The sequence below is a fragment of the Nuphar pumila genome, chromosome 14, assembly GCF_984573655.1.
Source record: "Nuphar pumila chromosome 14, dmNupPumi1.hap1.1, whole genome shotgun sequence".
NCBI classification, from domain to species: Eukaryota; Viridiplantae; Streptophyta; class Magnoliopsida; order Nymphaeales; family Nymphaeaceae; genus Nuphar; species Nuphar pumila.
Window position 1 is genome coordinate 41906546 of NC_143262.1, and position 21610 is coordinate 41928155.

Consider the following 21610-nt stretch of genomic DNA (forward strand, 5'->3'; position numbering starts at 1 on the left):
ATTTCCCGTATTTCAATCCTGATTTCGTGTGGGGTCCACCTTGAGGTGGCATAAATTTATAAATTTGTCTCTTTAATTTTAATTTTTTAATATATTTTTTTATAAAATAACCAGCAGGTCCACACATAGGTGGTGCCTCACTAGAACTCTCTGCAAAGAAAATCAAAGAAAAGTTTTATTCCAAAAAGATTTGAAATCAGGCTGAGGTGGCACCACCCTGAAATACCTGTTTTTATTTGTTTCATTCCTTTACTTCTTTTTTTTTTAAAACAGCCTTAGATGGTGCCACAACCGAGCTTTCCTAAAAAAATGCTTACTTTACCTAAACATTAGGTAAAATAAACCAAAAATTTCAAAGGCTAGGAGTCTTCCCCTCTCAAATGGCGACATTTCAAAATTTTCAAAAGTTAGTTTTAAGATTATCAAAACCTTTCAAAAATGGAATTCGAAAATTTTCAAAATTCCGATTTTTTTGCTGAAAGAATCAATTTTTTTAAAAGGGGTGACTTTCCCTATCTCGAGGCCCATCTGCTCCTCTTTGATTCTCCCCTCACGATCTCTTACCTCCATTCTCCTTCAACAGAAAGAGGGAGGAACTCCAACGATTTTGCCACGGGGAATCTTCGATTCCTCTCTTCCCATCGCACAACCCTCCTTCTTGCCTTCATTTCTTCCTTCTTCCCGTTTCCTCCAATGGATTTTCAAGGAATAGTCTGGGAGCGCACCGGTCTTCTTTTCCCCTGTCCTTCTCCATTCCTTGGTTCCTCTTCTGATTCGGTGGAAGAACTCGATTCATACCAATATACAAAGGAGGCACCACTTCATCCACGAGATTAGTTTGCAACAATAATATTCCAGGAAGCATCATCTCCTTTGATTCACGGTAAGCCACTCACTCTTTTAATCGATACTATTTTCTTTTCCCGATTTCATTTTCTTGGATCCTCACGATCTTCTCCTTTTTCTTATCTCACTATTCACCCAAAAGCCCATTGTGTATCATTGAATTGCTAACATGCAACATCAATGCTACATATCTTGCAACAGTATGTAGGTCTTCTCCTCTTAGCCACCTTTCATTTACAGATGACTTACATTTCAGCATTTTCTTGATAATTCATTGACAAGTTTTTCATTGTCTATACCTATTGGACATTTCACGCTACTGCATATTATGTAGCATCGATATGCTTATGGCGATATCGATCTATTGTTGCAACATTATATTAATTTTCCTCTCTCATTTCGTCCCCATTTGTATATATTATCTCTGTTTCCTGTTTCCTGTTTCCCTTCTTATTTCCTCTTATTTTGCCTCTTTATTTTCTAGTTTACCTTCAATTTCTTGCTTTGATTGCATCTGACTTGTCCTTCCAATTGCGTTTTGTTTAAAACTGCTTGGATTGGCAGTTCTATCGTGAATACCGAGAAGTAGGAGTGGGAAGAGAGGAGAGAGGAGAGGGGATTTCCTTGGAATCGGCAGCCACTTCAATCCCTGCGTGCTGCACTAAACATCATTAATGTAGAATAGGTTTACAATAATATTTTACAATGGCAAGATTGCCCTTGGTTAGTAATGTAAAATACATATTGATGTATCAAACCACGTGAGGCTATTCTATATGGATATGGATCCAGTACTGGATTCATATCCAATCTATATTCTAATACCCTCCCTCAAGTTGTACATGGGATTGAACCATGTGCAACTTGTTCTTCAGATACCAAAAGCGGTTACTTGTGAGACCTTTTGTGAACATATCAGCAACTTGGTCTTCTGAAGGCACATAGACTGGTTCAATCTCTTTGTCTGCTATCTTTTGTCTGATGAAATGTTGGTCAATCTCAATATGTTTGGTCCGACCGTGATGAACATGGATTGAAAGCAATTTGTACAACACTTATATTATCACACATGAGTGTTGAACTTGAGATACTCTCTCCCATTTCTGTAAGGAGATGCCTAACCCAGGTTAATTCTGCTGTGGTAGCTGCCATAGATCTATATTCTGCCTCCGTGCTAGACCTTGCCACAGCTTTCTATTTTCTGCTACTCCATGAGATAAGATTGCTTTCAATGAAAACACAGTATCCTGAAACCGACATTCTTTCATCTGGGTCTCCTACCCAGTCTGCATCTGTATAGGCCAATATGTCATGTTTCGGTGTTGCCCATGAAGATTGAGCATATTTGAGTCCATCACCCACCGTGCCTTTTAGATATCGGAGAATACGCTTGACGGCATCCATATGACCAGTCTTTGGTTCATGCATAAACTGAGATACTTGATTTACAGAATATACAATATCTGGTCTAGTAAAAGTAAGATACTGTAACATGCCCACTAAACTGCGATACTTGGTTGCATCAGGATACAACTCGCCATCACAAATGCTGAGTTTTTGATTGACAACACTGGGTGTAGGCACAGGTTAATGACATTTCTCCATCCTGTGTGTCCACCTCTACACCAAGAAAATACCTTAGCTTTCCAAGATCTTTCATCTTAAATCGCATACTTAGCAAAACTTTTATTTGTTGAATACGTTCTGGAGCATTTCCAGTGACCACTATATCATCAACATATATAAGAAAACTACAGTGGTTCCATCCCTGTATATGAATAAAGAATGGTCTAGTTGGGAACGAATAAAACCATGGTTCTGAATCTCTGAGGAGAAGCTTTCAAACCATGACCGGGAGGCTTGCTTTAAACCATACAATGCTATGGTTAATTTACATACATATGCTTTTGGGTCTCCCTCTGCATAACCTTGAGGTTGCTTCATATAGACCTCTTCTTTTAAGTCCCCATGAAGGAATGCATTTTTGACATCAAGCTGACTAAGGCTCCACCCATGCTCAATGGCCAGGCCGAGGATAATGCGAATGGTTCCCATTTTCACTACTGGACTGAAGGTCTCATCGTAATCTTCACCATATTCTTGGGTGAACCCTTTGGCAACAAGACGTGCCTTGTATCGTTCAATGCTCCCATCCGGTTTATATTTAATCTTATACACCCATTTTGAGCCAACAACATTCTTATCGGGGGGACGACCAACTATCTCCCATGTTCGACACTCATGAAGTGCCTCTATTTCCTCATTCATCGCCTCAATCCATTTGTCAGATTGAACAACTTGACAAAATCCAAGTGGTTCTTCATGTTTTTCAACCTTGGATAGGAAAATCTGAAAATCCATAGAAAAGTTATCGTAACTTACCCATTTTTCAATTGGATGCCTTATCCTGCTTGATTTTCTTGGTGCCTCCACATTATTGGGGAATGTCATGTGTTCTCCAACAGGTGCATCTGTTTGCGCTTTGGGTCTTCTTGTGTAGACATTCCCTTTGTATCTCTAACATTCTGTTTCCGACACCTTATCTGAAACCGTCTCATCATGTATGTTTTCAGGAGCCAAAGCGGTACATTCAGCAGTATGTGAGATAAGTTCAGCACTGAGCCATGGATTATACCAATTATCAGCCATATCACCATGTTCACGACCATAGTTGGCTTTATTTTCTGGAAAGCTATTTTCATCAAAGACAACATTTCTGGAAATTCTGATCTTCTTATTGATAGGGTCATAACACCTGTACCCTTTGTGTTCATCTGCATAACCTACAAATTGACATATAGAGGCTTTGTCCAGAAATTTGTTTCTCATGGATTTGTCAACATGTACATAACATGTGCACCCAAAAACTCGTAACTCATCATAATTAGGCTGTATACCAAAGAGAACATAATAGGGAGACTGATTTTCAAGGATAGGCATAGGAAGACGATTTATCACATGAGTGGCAGTATGAAAAGCTTCTGTCCAAAGGTTGGTGGGCAAATTACAACCATGCATCATACTCATTGCACTCTCCACAATATGTCTGTGTTTACGTTCAGCAATTCCATTTTGTTGTGGAGTATACGGGCAAGAAACTCTACGATGTATCCCATTATCTTGGAGGAAGTCTAAAAACTCTTTGGAGGAATACTCACCACCTCCATCACATTGGAGAATTTGAATATTTTGGGAGAATTGATTTTTAACATAGGCATGAAAGTGACGAAAAATAAGAAAAACCTCTGATTTGTGTTTCATGAAGAATATCCAGGTAAAACGAGAGAAACTGTCAATGAAGGATACATAATATTTACTTCCAGAAGAAGCATTGGGAGCTGGACCCCAAACATCAGAACATATTACCTCAAAAGGAATAGAAGATCTTTTATTTATTTGATGAAAAGGAAGTACATGACTCTTGCAAACTTGACAACTGGAACACATTTTATTCTTTAATGAAAATGAAACAGACTTTTCAATAAAACCATTGGACACTAACTTTTCAATAAAACCATTGGACAAGAAATAATATAGGGTTAAGTATTTTGAGACATTACGGTGGAGAGAAAACCCAACACATTTATTTCATTCCATTTATAAATGAAAATCATCAGAGTTAAAATCATAAAAGGAACTCAAACTATCCCTGGAACAATAAATCCAAAAATCTCAATCCGATGCCTCATCCTGCAGTCGCTCATAAACCCTATTCTTTACCTGAAAAATAGTAAATTGATTGGAATTAGACTACCACGTCCAAGTAAGAAAAACTGTAATTTTTTCTTGCAGGTATATCATGTGTCAAGTATGTGATGTGGGTGTCGTGTGTGAGTTTTCAGCCTATTAAGACTCACACAAAGAAGATTATGTAACAGCAGTAACAGACATGTATCTAAGCAGACATACAGATTATGCAGCAATTATAATTAAGCAATTACAGCATTTTATGCAAAGACAACAATTAAGCAAGTAAGGCATTAAGCAATTAAATCATATTCTGCAACAACAATAACAGTCATGCATAACATTCATGTAACAATCCCAATATGAAATTGATTATCTCATATCTACACATTTCAGGATGTCATTTCATCACAAGCTCAGAACATACTGGAAGAATATAAACATGTCTCCCTAGTACACCACTCACTGTGATACCTAAAATGTTCTTATTGATGTTTATCTTTTCTTATCCCGGGTACACACGGGCCGATGCAACCATCACAGAAGAGAACGTTAGGGGGTATATTATTTAAAGTTGTTTTATTAACCCGAACATTCTAACTGAGACTGAAATCCCAAGGGAGTGGCCAGTGACCGAGAGAACCTCTCAAAGGCCAAAACCAAAACATGATGCATCCCTAATTTCTGCAGAAGAGCAAAGAGCTACCACCTAGGACATATTGGTAGTCCGGTTCCCCCAACTCCGAGGACTGGGGACCAACGAGTCACTTTAGCTCGAAACAAATAAACATGTCCCCGGAGTTTTGTACCACCTACCCTCTCCAAGGTAAGCCTGAATTTGAGTGAGTTAATCTTTTCATTTAATTATTTTCCCGAAGTATGGAGTATTTCTCCAACTTCCTTTTACTATCATAGCAGTAAAATTCCAACCTTAGTCATTTTACCAAGGTGTATGAATCATCCAAATCTTTTCTCCATATTGATTGCTTAAACCCACTCAGAGTGCTCCGGTGCCTTTAAACCAGTAAAGCACACAAGCCTCGGTACCTTTAAACCAGTCAGGCCATAGAAATTAAATTTAAGTTTCTCATCAATGTTATGGTTATTACCCAAAGCGCTTCGGTACCTTTAAACCAATCGGACACAAATGCCCTGATATCTTTAAACCAGTCAGGCTCACATAAATAAACCTTGAATTTTCTCACTAATGTTATTAACATTGAGTGCAAGCTCATTAACCAAAGTACCTGCATTAGGTACCCAATTCATATTGCCCAATTAGGCAAGATTCCCAAACTCCCTATCATTTATTTTGACTTCACAGTGGACAAGAAAAAAAAACAATTCACATAACTTGACTGCATGCAACAAACATTGACATTTCTTTAATATGAATCACAACTCTCTTACAGAAAACAGTCAAACTCAGACATTTCCATATTTGAATGTCAGTAGCTTACATGCCATAATTTCATATATAAACAAATTGCACATCATACCATTTGTATATCAAGTTACAAATAAAACATAGTGTTTCACAAATAGGTAGCATCATATATTTCCAACTACTAGTAGAAGGTTCATATGCCATTTTCAAAGTGAATCACAATTCTTAATGACAGTAAAGATCTAGACACAATTTTTCACTGATGTATAATATCACTCGATTTTTGCTATAAGCATAATGCCCAAACACGGCAACCAAGGACTGATTCATGTTATGCCAGGGTCGACTCTCTCGTCTTCCAGGTATGACATGATGCACTAGGGGTCAACTTCCTGAGAAAGGGTTCGACTCCCATGTGTAGGGTATGGGCACATGTATAGTCATGACAGCAATGGGAATCACGCATTAAATTTTCTATGTGTGTGCAGCAGAACATATCCAAGGCGGAGTTCATTCTTCACTAATGTCACAACAGAAAATGTATACATATTTCTGTGGGTGCACAATAATGTATGCAACAACATGCATACCAACTGAGAGTGCACTGCACAAATACAATATGGATATAATTGAAGATTGGACACAAATTTTGATGCATTCTAGAGCAAGTAACTATTGTTATCAACGTTCTACTTTCTCCCATCCAATTGGATACAATGTCAATTGCTAACCAGATTAAATAATAGAATACAACGGTTTCTAGTGCACATCAAATAATAGCAAAACATTTTGAAAGCAGTAAACAAATTTCTGACTTCAGTGTATGACCACCAGGGTCAACAGAACAGAACGACTGTTATAATTTTAAAGGAAATTAAATGAGAGTTAACCACCGTATTACAAGCGGTGTTAACACCAATATCATTAAGACTAATCGTCATTCAAATTTGGTTGCAACTGAAGCCATAGAGGCTCTGCTTGGTAGGATTAGCTCAGCCAAACCCCCTTTTTTTTTTAAAAAAAGATACCATCAGTGGTTCATGACATCTAAGAGATCCGTTAAATAAATGCCATAGACAGTAAATGCAAGTGGGGCATCCTGCAGACACAACTCATGAAACATACTTGGAAAACAATCTGCACAGATCTTGTCAAAAAGTTGGTCAGCAACACAAAATTTCATGTTATTGAAGAAAACATATGGCACGTGGACATGGATATACACACCAGTATGAGTTATGCATGGAAACTTTGTTCAACTAGAGTATGTTGACATAACTGAAACGTGTACATGTAAAAGAGCAGTGTAAAGAAATATTTATGAACAAAGTTCATATCTCAAAGCTCATAAATATAATCCTATATTGCCACCTGAAAAGTATGAACTAGTGATTGACAATCCTATGATTGACAATCCTATGATATTAATATAACATAAGTAGTTGATTTGCACTCTGCACCCTATGTGCATGTATTCATTTGGTTGCTGTCTTTAAAAAAAATTCTCCATGGTACCACCCAGATCTGTACCCATGTCATCATGGGAGGCATTATGGTTCCCTGTGTATCCAGGCACAAAAGCTATGAGAAAATCTATTTAACAAATGCCTACCAGGTGCCTCGTATTTTGCTCTGCCATTTCTGACACCATGAGTGTCTATTAAGTTTTTTTTTCAAACATCATTATCGCCAGCTATTTCACAAGTTAACCCTAACATACATATTTTTTTTTCAGTTTTCAGAATTGACACATTAAGTAGCTGCATTACCACAGCCCTCGACAAGGTCAATTGATTTTTGAAATGGAATAGAACTGCTACGTCCAATAACAACGCAAAACTTAATTGGGTCCATATTTTTGGATACCCAGGCTAAATATGAAGAATATGGTTGTGTCCTAGATAGGCCAGTTCAGCTGATTTGTCCTCCCTACATCCAAGTAAACAACATAAGCAACGAACGAATCCCAGAGCAATCAAAAAGGGAGAAGGAAAAGTTGGACAGAGTGCATACTGCAAGCTTCACACAAGGTACCCTGCAAACTGTAAAAAACCCTACTAATCGAAGTCTGAAATCCCCAAATTGAATGTCTGGGATTTTCGGCAAACCCACATCGACTGCTCGAACACACCCAATACCCAAAACAAGTAAAAATATCAGTAAGAACTACCTTTTTCCAGCGTGATGGTGGTTGATGCTGCGAGAGGGAGGTTTCGCCGGCGTTCACGGCCCCACTATCGAGCACGATCGGGAGGAACAGGGAGACGAGAGGAGAGGCAGGTTCGGCTATCGTGCAAGGTCACCGGCAGCATTGACCGGCGTCGGCGATGGTCGAGGTTGTTGCACGCAGGTAGACAGAGAGAAAAGAAAGAAATAGGGAGGTAGAGAGTGCAGGAGGAGAAAGAGAAAGTGAGGGAGGAGGAGAGGGGCTGCGAGGTGAGGCCTCCTCTCCCCTGCGTGTTTTTAAAACACAGGGGGTGTATTTCAGGAAACCCGAAAAAAAGTTTTCCCTTTTTTTTTTTTTTTTGAAAAAGGAGAGTGCGGCGCATGAGAGGGGAGAAGCACTCTTGCCTCTCAGCTTTAACCCTAACGGGTTTGGGTCGGGTCCGAATCTGACCAAGGTTCGTTATTTTTTTTTTTTTCACGTAGCATGCTCGGGGGCACGGCTTGGGTCCGGGTCCGAGACCCGGGATCCAGCAGTAAGGTGGATCCGCTGTTCTCTTGCGGTGCAGATCCGCATGTTGGATCCATATGGATTCCAACTATGGATCCACACATTAAAATTATACATATATATATCTTTAGTATATGATTATTATTATATTACTATTACTATTATTATTACTATTCCTTTTTCAAATATATGTATATGATATTATATATATATATATATATATATATATATATATATATATATATATATATATATATATATATATATATATATATGGACCCTAATTGATATGAATCCGCTATAGCAATTTCTTCACAAAAAGTTTGATTTAAACTTCGTTGATCCGCTTCATTCATCTTGGATCCAATATCAAATTTGATCCTCATAATGAGGGTTCAATACCAGAGATACAAATCCATTTGACCTAATAATTATTAAATATCAAATTTAGTGATCCAACATCTACGATCCAAATCGAATATGAAAAATCCAAACATGATATTATGAATCCGATATTGAAGATACAAACAAAATATCTGATATCCAATTACAAATAACACATACAATAATAAAAATAACCTTGTACCAGTGCAAGGATATAAATTTCAAGTTAATTTATCAGATAAAATTCACGTGTATTACATCCTTTCCTTCTAAAAAGAATTTCGTCCTCGAAATTTCCTTGCAGGATTCCCGTAGAGATCGTAGTCTGAGAAGATTGGTATCGACAAGGATGCACATATGTGTACGAGCTCCCAGCATATATCTCTACATATAAGGATCAGGACAACACACAATGAGCTTCTAAGAAAAGTTTAGAGTTAAAATTTGGTCTCGACAGAATTCATACATGATTTCTTTGATGGCAAAATGTACTAAATCACAGAAAAGTCTTAACCTGAGACAATTAGAGTGTATGTTCACTACTTCCTCTTTGTTCTAGTCACGAATGATAGACACGACCTGCTATTCCTTTAGCTTGTACTAGATTATTGGATGGAATTTTCTTTATTTTATCATAACCACATCGTTGTTTATTGTGCTCGTTATTTCTAACAGACTCTTTGTCCTGAATAACCTCCACTTATTCCTAATTCTCAAGGTTTTGCATGGCTAGTTGTCACATGTCATAACCTTGCTCAAGATGTTATTTTCAAAATGGTACCATCTTTTCACAGAACACCCAAACATATCCTCAAATCAAGGTCTAGAACCTCTCAAAGAGTGGCCCTTCTATTCACACAAGACGCAAACATGTCATTATATCAAGATTTAAAATCAATACTGATCCAGTTCTGCTATAACTAAAGCCAAATCTATTGATCTCTAATAGGCTATATCAATTAATCTCAGCAGATTCTCCTAATTTGACATGACTCTTTATTAATTAAAGATTAACAAGATCCACGTTGTATCACCCGGTCTGGAGAATGCACGACCTCACAAGGAATTACCGTCCTAGATGGTATACCCGGTCTTGGACAATACACTTCCTCACAGGAATTTACCGTCTTTGCAGCTGCCCGGTCTTGGACAATGTACTACCTCACGGAGATCTACCGCTCTAGACGGATTACCTGATCTTGGTCAAACATACCCTCATAGTTAATCCTTAATGGAAAAGGTCCTTAATAGGTGCCAAAATAGTGATACTACAAATTACTGCTCTCAAGGTCGGTAATCACCAATATGGGCACAAGTATACATATCATTAATATGCATCATCACTTCATATGACTCTAAAAATCATGGAATCACACTTTTTCACCAATAAGGCTCCATGAATCATAGTTCACTAGTGAACTTAAGCATATATCGCATGATTTCAAAATTTGAGATCACGTGGCCTTTCAATTATATCATATAAAAGCATATTATCCTATACACCATATCATTACCACTCGGAGCATTGCATTTTCCAAATCTAACCTCGAAGCACGAGTTATATACAATGTGATCATCTATATATCAAGAATCAACTAAACCTCAAGATACGTAACTTCTACGTAGTTCGAGTGATGCAGATAGGATTCCAATCATATATGTATCTGAGACATTCAGATCATCATATCATGTGAATTGATAATTATTATATCATATCATATTTGATTATTTCGACGTGAAACACACGCATATATCTACTAAGAAATTTAATCAGATATCCATGACACACACATCAATCATGTTATACAAGTATGATAGATCCATTCAGACAATCATAATTCGGTCATCTACAATGAAACTATATAGGCGTGGTACATCCACCTAGTAGGTTGACACTAATGATTTGTTGGCGTGATAAGTCAACAACCTAAAAGCTAATCATTTGTAGGCGTTATGTATCATTCCCTAATAAGTGAAAATTAATCAATTGTAGGCGTGAATTCATATATATACTAATATTAGAATCACAATAAAAGAACAAGTATTATGATAAATAACAAAACAAAATAACTCATACTCACAGAGCGTTTGCAGGGTGTGGCACGACCGTGATCTTTGATTTATTGTTCCCAAGTTCTGATACCATTTGTAACACCCCAAAATTTTAACCCAAATTTAAGAGGATTTTTTTTTATAACAGCAGAAACAAAAAATAATATAGGGTTAAGTATTTTGAGACATTACGGTGGAGAGAAAACCCAACACATTTATTTCATTACATTTATAAATGAAAATCATCAGAGTTAAAATCATAAAAGGAACTCAAACTATCCCTGGAACAATAAATCCAAAAATCTCGATCCGATGCCTCATCCTGCAGCCGCTCATAAACCCTATTCTTTACCTGAAAAATAGTAAATTGATTGGAATTAGGCTACCACGTCTAAGTAGGAAAAACTGTAATTTTTTCTTGCAGATATATCATGTGTCAAGTATGTGATGTGGGTGTCGTGTGTGAGTTTTCAGCCTATTAAGACTCACACAAAGAAGGTTATGTAACAGCAGTAACAGACATGTATCTAAGCAGGCATACAAATTATGCATCAATTATAATTAAGCAATTACAGCATTTTATGCAAAGACAACAATTAAGCAAGTAAGACATTAAGCAATTAAATCATATTCTGCAACAACAATAACAGTCATGCATAACATTCATGTAGCAATCCCAATATGAATTTAATTATCTCATATCTACACATTTCAGGATGTCATTTCATCACAAGCTCAGAACATACTGGAAGAATATAAACATGTCTCCCTAGTACACCACTCACTGTGATACCTAAAATGTTCTTATTGATGTTTATTTTTTCTTATCCCGCGGCTACACACGGGCCGAAGCAACCATCACAGAAGAGAACGTTAGGGGGTATATTATTTAAAGTTGTTTTATTAACCCGAACATTCTAACTGAGACTGAAATCCCAAGGGAGTGGCCAGTGACCGAGAGAACCTCTCAAAGGCCAAAACCAAAACATGATGCATCCCTAACTTCTGCAGAAGAGCAAAGAGCTACCACCTAGGACATATTGGTAGTCCGGTTCCCCCAACTCCGAGGACTGGGGACCAACGAGTCACTTTAGCTCGAAACAAATAAACATGTCCCCGGAGTTTTGTACCACCTACCCTCTCCAAGGTAAGCCTGAATTTGAGTGAGTTAATCTTTTCATTTAATTATTTTCCCGAAGTATGGAGTATTTCTCCAACTTCCTTTTACTATCATAGCAGTAAAATTCCAACCTTAGTCATTTTACCAAGGTGTATGAATCATCCAAATCTTTTCTCCATATTGATTGCTTAAACCCACTCAGAGTGCTCCGGTGCCTTTAAACCAGTCAAGCACACAAGCCTCGGTACCTTTAAACCAGTCAGGCCATAGAAATTAAATTTAAGTTTCTCATCAATGTTATGGTTATTACCCAAAGCGCTTCGGTACCTTTAAACCAATCGGACACAAATGCCCTGGTATCTTTAAATCACTCAGGCTCACAGAAATAAACCTTGAATTTTCTCACTAATGTTATTAACATTGAGTGCAAGCTCATTAACCAAAGTACCTGCATTAGGTACCCAATTCATATTGCCCAATTAGGCAAGATTCCCAAACTCCCTATCATTTATTTTGACTTCACAGTGGACAAGGAAAAAAAACAATTCACATAACTTGACTGCATGCAACAAACATTGACATTTCTTTAATATGTCTCACAACTCTCTTACAGAAAACAGTCAAACTCAGACATTTCCATATTTGAATGTCAGCAGCTTACATGCCATAATTTCATATATAAACAAATTGCACATCATACCATTTGTATATCAAGTTACAAATAAAACATAGTGTTTCACAAATAGGTAGCATCATATATTTCCAACTACTAGTAGAAGGTTCATATGCCATTTTCAAAGTGAATCACAATTCTTAATGACAGTAAAGATCTAGACACAATTTTTCACTGATGTATAATATCACTCGATTTTTGCTATAAGCATAATGCCCGAACACGGCAACCAAGGACTGACTCATGTTATGCCAGGGTCGACTCTTTGGTCTTCCTGGTATGACATGATGCACTAGGGGTCAACTTCCTGAGAAAGGGTTCGGCTCCCATGTGTAGGGTATGGGCACATGTATAGTCATGACAGCAATGGGAATCACGCATTAAATTTTCTATGTGTGTGCAGCAGAACATATCCAAGGCGGAGTTCATTCTTCACAAATGTCACAACAGAAAATGTATACATATTTCTGTGGGTGCACAGTAGTGTATGCAGCAACATGCATACCAACCGAGAGTGCACTGCACAAATACAATATGGATACAATTGAAGATTGGACACAAATTTTGATGCATTCTAGAGCAAGTAACTATTGTTATCAACGTTCTACTTTCTACCATCCAATTGGATACAATGTCAATTGCTAACCAGATTAAATAATAGAATACAACGGTTTCTAGTGCACATCAAATAATAGCAAAACATTTTGAAAGCAGTAAACAGATTCCTGACTTTAGTGTATGACCACCAGGGTCAACAGAACAGAACAACTGCTATAATTCTAAAGGAAATTAAATGAGTTAACCACCGTATTACAAGCGGTGTTAACACCAATATCATTAAGACTAATCGTCATTCAAATTTGGTTGCAACTGAAGCCTAGAGGCTCTGCTTGGTAGGATTAGCTCAGCCAAACCCCTTTTTTTTTTTAAAAAGATACCATCAGTGGTTCATGACATCCAAGAGATTCGTTAAATAAATGCCATAGACAGTAAATGCAAGTGGGGCATCCTGCAGACACAACTCATGAAACATACTTGGAAAACAATCTCCACAGATCTTGTCAAAAAGTTGGTCAGCAACACAAAATTTCATGTTATTGAAGAAAACATATGGCACGTGGACATGGAGATACACACCAGTATGAGTTATGCATGGAAACTTTGTTCAACTAGAGTATGTTGACATAACTGAAACGTGTACATGTAAAAGAGCAGTGTAAAGAAATATTTATGAACAAAGTTCATATCTCAAAGCTCATAAATATAATCCTGTATTGCCACCTGAAAAGTATGAACTAGTGATTGACAATCCTATGATATTAATATAACATAAGTAGTTGATTTGCACTCTGCACCCTATGTGCATGTATCCATTTGGTTGCTGTCTTTAAAAAAATTTCTCCATGGTACCACCCAGATCTGTACCCATGTCATCATGGGAGGCATTATGGTTCCCTGTGTATCCAGGCACAAAAGCTATGAGAAAATCTATTTAACAAATGCCTACCAGGTGCCTCGTATTTTGCCCTGCCATTTCTGACACCATAAGTGTCTATTAAGTTTTTTTTTTTTCAAACATCATTATTGCCAGCTATTTCATAAGTTAACCCTAACATACATATTTTTTTTTTCAGTTTTCAGAATTGACACATTAAGTAGCTGCATTACCACAGCCCTCGGCAAGGTCAATTGATTTTTGGAATGGAATAGAACTGCTACGTCCAATAACAACGCAAAACTTAATTGGGTCCATATTTTTGGATACCCAGGCTAAATCTGAAGAATATGGTTGTGTCCTAGATAGGCCAGTTCAGCTGATTTGTCCTCCCTACATCCAAGTAAACAACATAAGCAACGAACGAATCCCAGAGCAATCAAAAAGGGAGAAGGAAAAGTTGGACAGAGTGCATACTGCAAGCTTCACACAAGGTACCCTGCAAACTGTAAAAAACCCTACTAATCGAAGTCTGAAATCCCCAAATTGAAGGTCTGGGATTTTCGGCAAACCCACATCGACTGCTCGAACACACCCAATACCCAAAACAAGTAAAAATATCAGTAAGATCTACCTTTTTCCAGCGTGATGGTGGTTGATGCTGCGAGAGAGAGGTTTCGCCGGCGTTCACGGCCCCACTATCGAGCACGATTGGGAGGAACAGGGAGACGAGATGAGAGGCAGGTTCGGCTATCGTGCAAGGTCACCGGCAGCATTGACCGGCGTCGGCGATGGTCGAGGTTGTTGCACGCAGGTAGACAGAGAGAAAAGAAAGAAATAGGGAGGTAGAGAGTGCAGGAGGAGAAAGAGAAAGTGAGGGAGGAGGAGAGGGGCTGCGAGGTGAGGCCTCCTCTCCCCTGCGTGTTTTTAAAACACAGGGGGTGTATTTCAGGAAACCCGAAAAAAGGTTTTCCCTTTTTTTTTTTTTTGAAAAAGGAGAGTGCGGCGCATGAGAGGGGAGAAGCACTCTTGCCTCTCAGCTTTAACCCTAACGGGTTTGGGTCGGGTCCGGATCTGACCAAGGTTCGTTATTTTTTTTTTTCACGTAGCATGCTCGGGGGCACGGCTTGTGTCCGGGTCCGAGACCCGGGATCCAGCAGTAAGGTGGATCCGCAATTCTCTTGCTGTGCGGATCCGCATGTTGGATCCATATGGATTCCAACTATGGATCCACACATTAAAATTATACATATATATATCTTTAGTATATGATTATTATTATATTACTATTACTGTTATTATTACTATTCCTTTTTCAAATATATATATATATATATATATATATATATATATATATATATATATATATATATATATATATATATATATATATATATATGGACCTTAATTGATATGGATCCGCTATAGCAATTTCTTCACAAAAAGTCTGATTTAAACTTCGTTGATCCGCTTCATTCATCTTGGATCCAATATCAAATTTGATCCTCATAATGAGGGTTCAATACCAGAGATACAAATCCATTTGACCTAACAATTATTAAATATCAAATTTAGTGATCCAACATCTACGATCCAAATCGAATATAAAAAATCCAAACATGATATTATGAATCCGATATTGAAGATACAAACAAAATATCCGATATCCAATTACAAATAACACATACAATAATAAAAATATCCTTGTACCAGTGCAAGGATATAAATTTCAAGTTAATTTATCAGATAAAATTCATGGGTATTACATTTATAGATAATCCTTTAAAATAATCACCATTCTTGTATTCCCTAAATGAATCTGCTCTTTTCAAAAATATAGTCCCTTTCACTTAAAGAAGGAAATCTATTGACATTCCATGAGAATTTCTTGTACTCAATCATTTTTTCTATATTTTCTCTCTCTTGGAAGAATTTTCATGTGCAGGCTTTCTGAACTAGGAGTATGGCCATTCATACTAGAATTTCTAATAGATGTGACTAGATTTTTTCAATGAGAAATCATTGAATGAGACTTTGTATTGCTTTCTGCCTTCTGGCTTCCATCCATCTTTCTTTTGAGCATCTTCTTTTATGTGCAGGATAGAGGTATGTTAATTGCTTTTACAAAAATCTATTGTGGGGGATGAAGAAGGAACAAGCACTATCAGCCAAAGGAAAATGAGTCTAGATCTGATGATGTCCCATGCAGTAGAATTCTTATATAATAGGGTTACAAGATGATTTACAATATTATCTGTAATGAAACAACAAGTGCACAAATACAATGCCACAAAGTGGCTACAAAGACACACTCACAAGTACAAAAGCCTCTAATGGGACAAATACAAAGAGCCACCAAGGGTTAACACACAATCTTTCAAGAGAGAGCAAAAACACAAAAATAATAAGGGATTTTATTCAAATATGCTTGGCAACAAGCATAGCTAATACAAGGGGAAGGAATGCCTTTAAATAAGCACTCCATGCAACAAGGGGTTCTAGCCGTTGGAGCTGGTCCAACAGCTAGTTAGACCATTACCCAATACAGGTACAAGTACAACAGTTATTACAAAAATAAAAAGGAAAAATAAAAGAAATAAAAAACTTAAAGTCATCAGTCCCTAGTGGACTGACACCTGTTACAAGCTGAATACTGAAATGCCCCTGATGGGTATTTCAGTTTACATACACAGTAAAATACATACATATATATATATATATATATATGTCACATATACAGTACATTTTAACATTATATCTCACATAATATATATTATCTTTGTATACAAACATGTTATCTTGCTGACGTCAACAAGCCATCTTGGATCATCTGGTGCTAAATGACCAAAATACCCCTGCTATTAGCTGAAAATTACAGAATGCTCCTGGCACCCAGAAGCATCCAGATTGCTCCAGAATGTATTCAAAAACTCCCAGAACTGATATCTCTAATATTTAGCTACCATTAGCCCTTCTATTATTAGTATTGTTTTTCTAGTCATTCAGTTGTTTATAAATTTCATCAATTTGTCGGCATACTTTATGCCTTGGTCCCCAGTTTTCAAGGATAAAAATCTAGTCATTCAGTCTTTTTCTATAATCTGATGGTCTATTTGCAAATATTGCAGTAAAACGCTATGTTGCTACCACCTCCTGAGGCCTTCCCTAACTTTTTCAGATGAGCCTATAATTGTTGAAATTCATTAACTGCAAATACCCATAAACTTTCCAACCAGAACTTGCTTTTCCAGCCAAAATTAAGGAATCCAACTATTGTAAATAAATGGAAAGAGGCTTTTCCTGGTAACAGTCATTGGAGTATGGTTGTTGGCAAAGAAAAGAAATAGAGTTTCTCACTTTAATTTAGGAAAAACTGAAAGATTCACTGTTGCCGAAAACCTGTCACAAAAGTGTGGGTGTAAAGGGTGCAATGCTGCAGTTTCAAAAATCTTGGGTGTGGATATATATATCTATATATATATATCTATATATCTATCTATCTATATATATATATATATATATATATATATAAAATGTATATATAGGGTAATAATCCATGCTAAATGCGCGGTGCTAAATGAAACATGCTATTAGATTTTTATTTTTTTGCTAAATTCTGACAGTATAAATGTGATCTATATGCTTGTTTTTATAAGAGTCAGTTCTTGGAGCATTTGATTATAATGCATGGATAGATTTTTATAAGGTTTCAAAAATCAACCACCTACAATTTTCATAAATTTTTGAGGCTCCAAATACTATTTTTTCCATCCAAAATGCATAATCCAAGTGTCAATTTCTGGTAAATCAATCATGCTGAACACATCTATGGGGCTGAAATTGTGAAAAAAACATCGAAAATCTTATAACATGTTTCATTTAGCACCGTGCCCATTTGACACGGATGCATTACCCTATATATATAACATTTATGGGGCTGGAATTGCGAAAAAACCATCGAAAATCTTATAACATGTTTCATTTAGCACCGTGCCCATTTGGCACGGATGCATTACCCTATATATATATATATATTGCGAAAAAAACATCAAAAATCTTATAACATGTTTCATTTAGCACCGTGCCAATTTGGCACGGATGCATTACCCTATATATATATATATATATATATGTAAAACTGAAGTCAGATAGGTTAACTGAGTCCAGTTTTGAGGACAGAAATGGACCTCGATGAGGTTGACTGCACCTGACACTGCAGAACCCGTGTCCAAGTGTCTCACCTGCACAAACGCAAGTGCGACAACCTTTTAGAAAAGTTCATGTTACATAGCCAAAAAATGTTGTCTTTGGAGGTAGAAATGGTTAAAATCCTCGCCATTGGTAATTGCCAGAGTTTCTAGTCGATGAAGTGAGAGTGGGAAGTAGGAGCGAGAAGCGAGGCACTTAATTTGTAAATACATCAAGAAAAGTTGATAATTCATATTCCAGTTGCAAGTTGCAACCATTTAACAAATTCATCTTGTTGCAAGCATTTAATAAATCAAGAAAAATTTACAAATCATATTCTAGTTGCAAGTTGCAATCATTTAATAAATGCATCCTGTTGCAAGTATTTAATAAATAATACATCAAGAAAAATTCATCCTATTGCAACCATTTAACATATGCATCATGTTGCACACATTTAATAAAGAATACATTAAAAAATTGAATAATTTTAATTAAGAAACACTTTTTTCAAAAAATGAATCAAATGACTTGTTATTTGAGGTTGTGATCTCCACAAGATAGAAAAAATCATTAGTGAAGCAAAGAACAAGCAAGTATACTTGCATCACAAAAGTATCTATACAATACATGCATCAGTCTAAACTCTAAAGTTTGTTAAGACTTAAGAATTAAGATGCAACAAGATGGTAAATGCCTTTGTGTGGAACTATATAACATGAACACAACAAGATAGTAAATGCCTTTGTGTGCATCTACCATGAAAATTCCACACAAAAGAAAAACCAACGCAAGTAAAGTAGCAAACTATATAAGGTAACTATTGATGAAATCTAAATGATGGTGAATGATGAACCACATAAAGTAAACAAATATCTATGTGTTTGTGTGAAGAAGCAACCACAAATCTATAAATTATAAACTAATCACATTTGCAACTATAAAGAGTTCTAACTTCTATGTGTTTGTGTGGTACTTATTTTTTATTGTGGCCTGGTTGAGCATTTGATAGTCGATGCACAACCGCAAGGTCCCGTCCTTCTTCTTCACGAAGAGCACAGGAGCTCCCCAAGGAGAAACGCTGGGGCGAATGAATCCCTGATCCAACAACTCCTGCAACTGCTTCTTCAGCTCCTCAAGCTCAGCTGACGCCATCCTGTAGGGTGCTTTGGAGATTGGCGTCGTACCTGGTAGCAATTCAATATTGAATTCTACCTCACGAGACGGTGGAAGTCCTGACAGCTCTTTAGGAAAAACGTCGGGGTAATCGCGAACAACATCCAACTCACTGATGGGAATAGGCATTGGATCTGACTGGATAACACTAACCAAAAAGGCAGTGCATCCCTTCCGCAAAAAGTTCTGTGCCTTAAGCGCCGAGATCATCCGACTTGCTCGAACAGGTCTGGGGATTCTGAATTCTACTCTCGAAGAGCCTGGAGGTGATAAAACGATCTTGCCATCACGGCAAAAGATCTTGGCATGATACTTGTGCAACCAATCCATGCCTAGGATGACGTCAAGTTCGGTCATCTCCAGCAGGATAGCACAAGCAGACAAGTGCCTCTCTGCCACAACTACGTCCAATTCAGGTATGAAAGTGGTGCAAACTGTGTTCTTCCCAACGGGGTTATACACGTCTAAAGCATTATCAAGCGTTTTTACCGTTATATGAAATTGTTTTACGAATTTTTCTGAAACAAACGAATGTGTGGCACCACAATCAAAGAGTGCAAAAGCTGCTTGATCGGCAACAAGAATGGTACCTTGAACGAGGTCCCCTTTGGTCAATTGATCGACCGTGGCTGCATAAACTCGACCCGGCTCCCTGCCACTGCTTGGTTGTGCTCGCTGTTGTTGCTGATGAGGTGGTCGAGGAGGCTGAGATACGTTGCCGGTTCGCTTGAGGTCATCTGCTGCTTTCTTCCGACAGTCGCGTATGAAATGACCCATCTTGCCACAGTACAGGCATCCGCCAGTGTCCCGCGGACAAGATTGTCCCACATGAGGCCTCTTGCACCTGGGGCAGTTATCACCAGACGGCTGCCTGGACGGTGGGTTGCCCTGCTGTCGTTGGCGCTTCGCTGGAGGAAACTGTTTCTTCCCTCCTTCGGTCTTCACTGGAAAAGGTGGTCGTTGCCCTGGGCTGCCGGAAAATGTCTTCTTCTGCTCACCACCTGACGCGGTTGACTTCTTGGCTTGCACACTTTTTGAACGCTCCCAATCCTCGTTCAGTAGGGTGGCTGCTGCTACTGCCGCAGAAAAAGTCGCGGGCATGCTGGTGAGAACCCTATGCCTGAGTCCTTCCTTCAGTCCGCGAATAAACTTCCCGGCCCGCTCATGATCATCCTCGAATAGGTGAGGACAATAGCGCTCCAACCGTTGAAATTTGGCGATATATTCGTTCAAACTTAAGGTGCCTTGGCACAGCTCCAGAAATTCCACCTTCTTCTTTTCCCTCGCATGAGGAGGGAAATAGTTTCCGAGAAAAACCCTTCGGAAGGCTTCCCATGGAATTACCTCAGCACCCGGAAACTGCACCTCCCGGGTCGTGTCCCACCATTCGCGAGCGTCGTCCTTCAAACGAAAGGACCCGAACATCGTCTTCTTATCATCAGGAACGGACAGCACTTGGAACACCCGTTCCACCTCTTTAACCCAACTCTCCGCCAAGTCAGGATCAACCTTGCCAGAGAAAGTAGGAGGGTCCAGCTTCAGAAATTTTTCATAGGTGGCAGTTGGTGCATTCCCAACAAGGGAACCCGGATCCTGATGGGGGCGACCCTGGTTACGAATCGCCTCGGTTAAGGAGTTGAGGGTATCCATCATGAATCCCCTCTGCTCACGCAACTCATCGTCCATGCTGTGGCTTGAGTTTCCCGCCATCCTTAAAAAGCAACCAAGATTAACGTCAAAAATACTGAAGACGTACAAGTAGGCATAAGTATAGGAGCGAAAGCAAAAACATAGATTTTTATTACGAAAGTCAAATATTTAGAATCCAGCTGTGCTGGTACATGAGCAAAAGTTCTATTCCATAATTATAAATGAGTTCACAGACTCCAACAAAACTGGGTAAGTGCTACCTCCCCTTAGGGACGGCTAGAGTACTTCCTAAGATATTCCCTTCTATTGCCTGTGCGCCTGAATCTGCGCTTAGGGGT

At 38.0% G+C, this 21610-nt stretch overlaps 1 protein-coding gene across 2 annotated transcripts in view; it reads left to right on the forward strand.

The window, feature by feature from the left end:
- The window catches only part of LOC149816786 (cullin-3A-like), a 102806-nt gene that overhangs the window by 63238 nt on the left and 17958 nt on the right, over positions 1–21610 (forward strand). Inside the window, exon 2 of one of the 2 annotated variants that reach the window (XR_016427632.1) lies at positions 16358–16631. The exons of the other annotated variant lie outside the window; for it this stretch is intronic. The gene's annotated coding sequence lies outside the window, so the exon portion shown is untranslated. Of the gene's footprint in view, positions 1–16357; positions 16632–21610 lie in introns of those variants that run through there. 2 annotated transcript variants of the gene reach the window in all.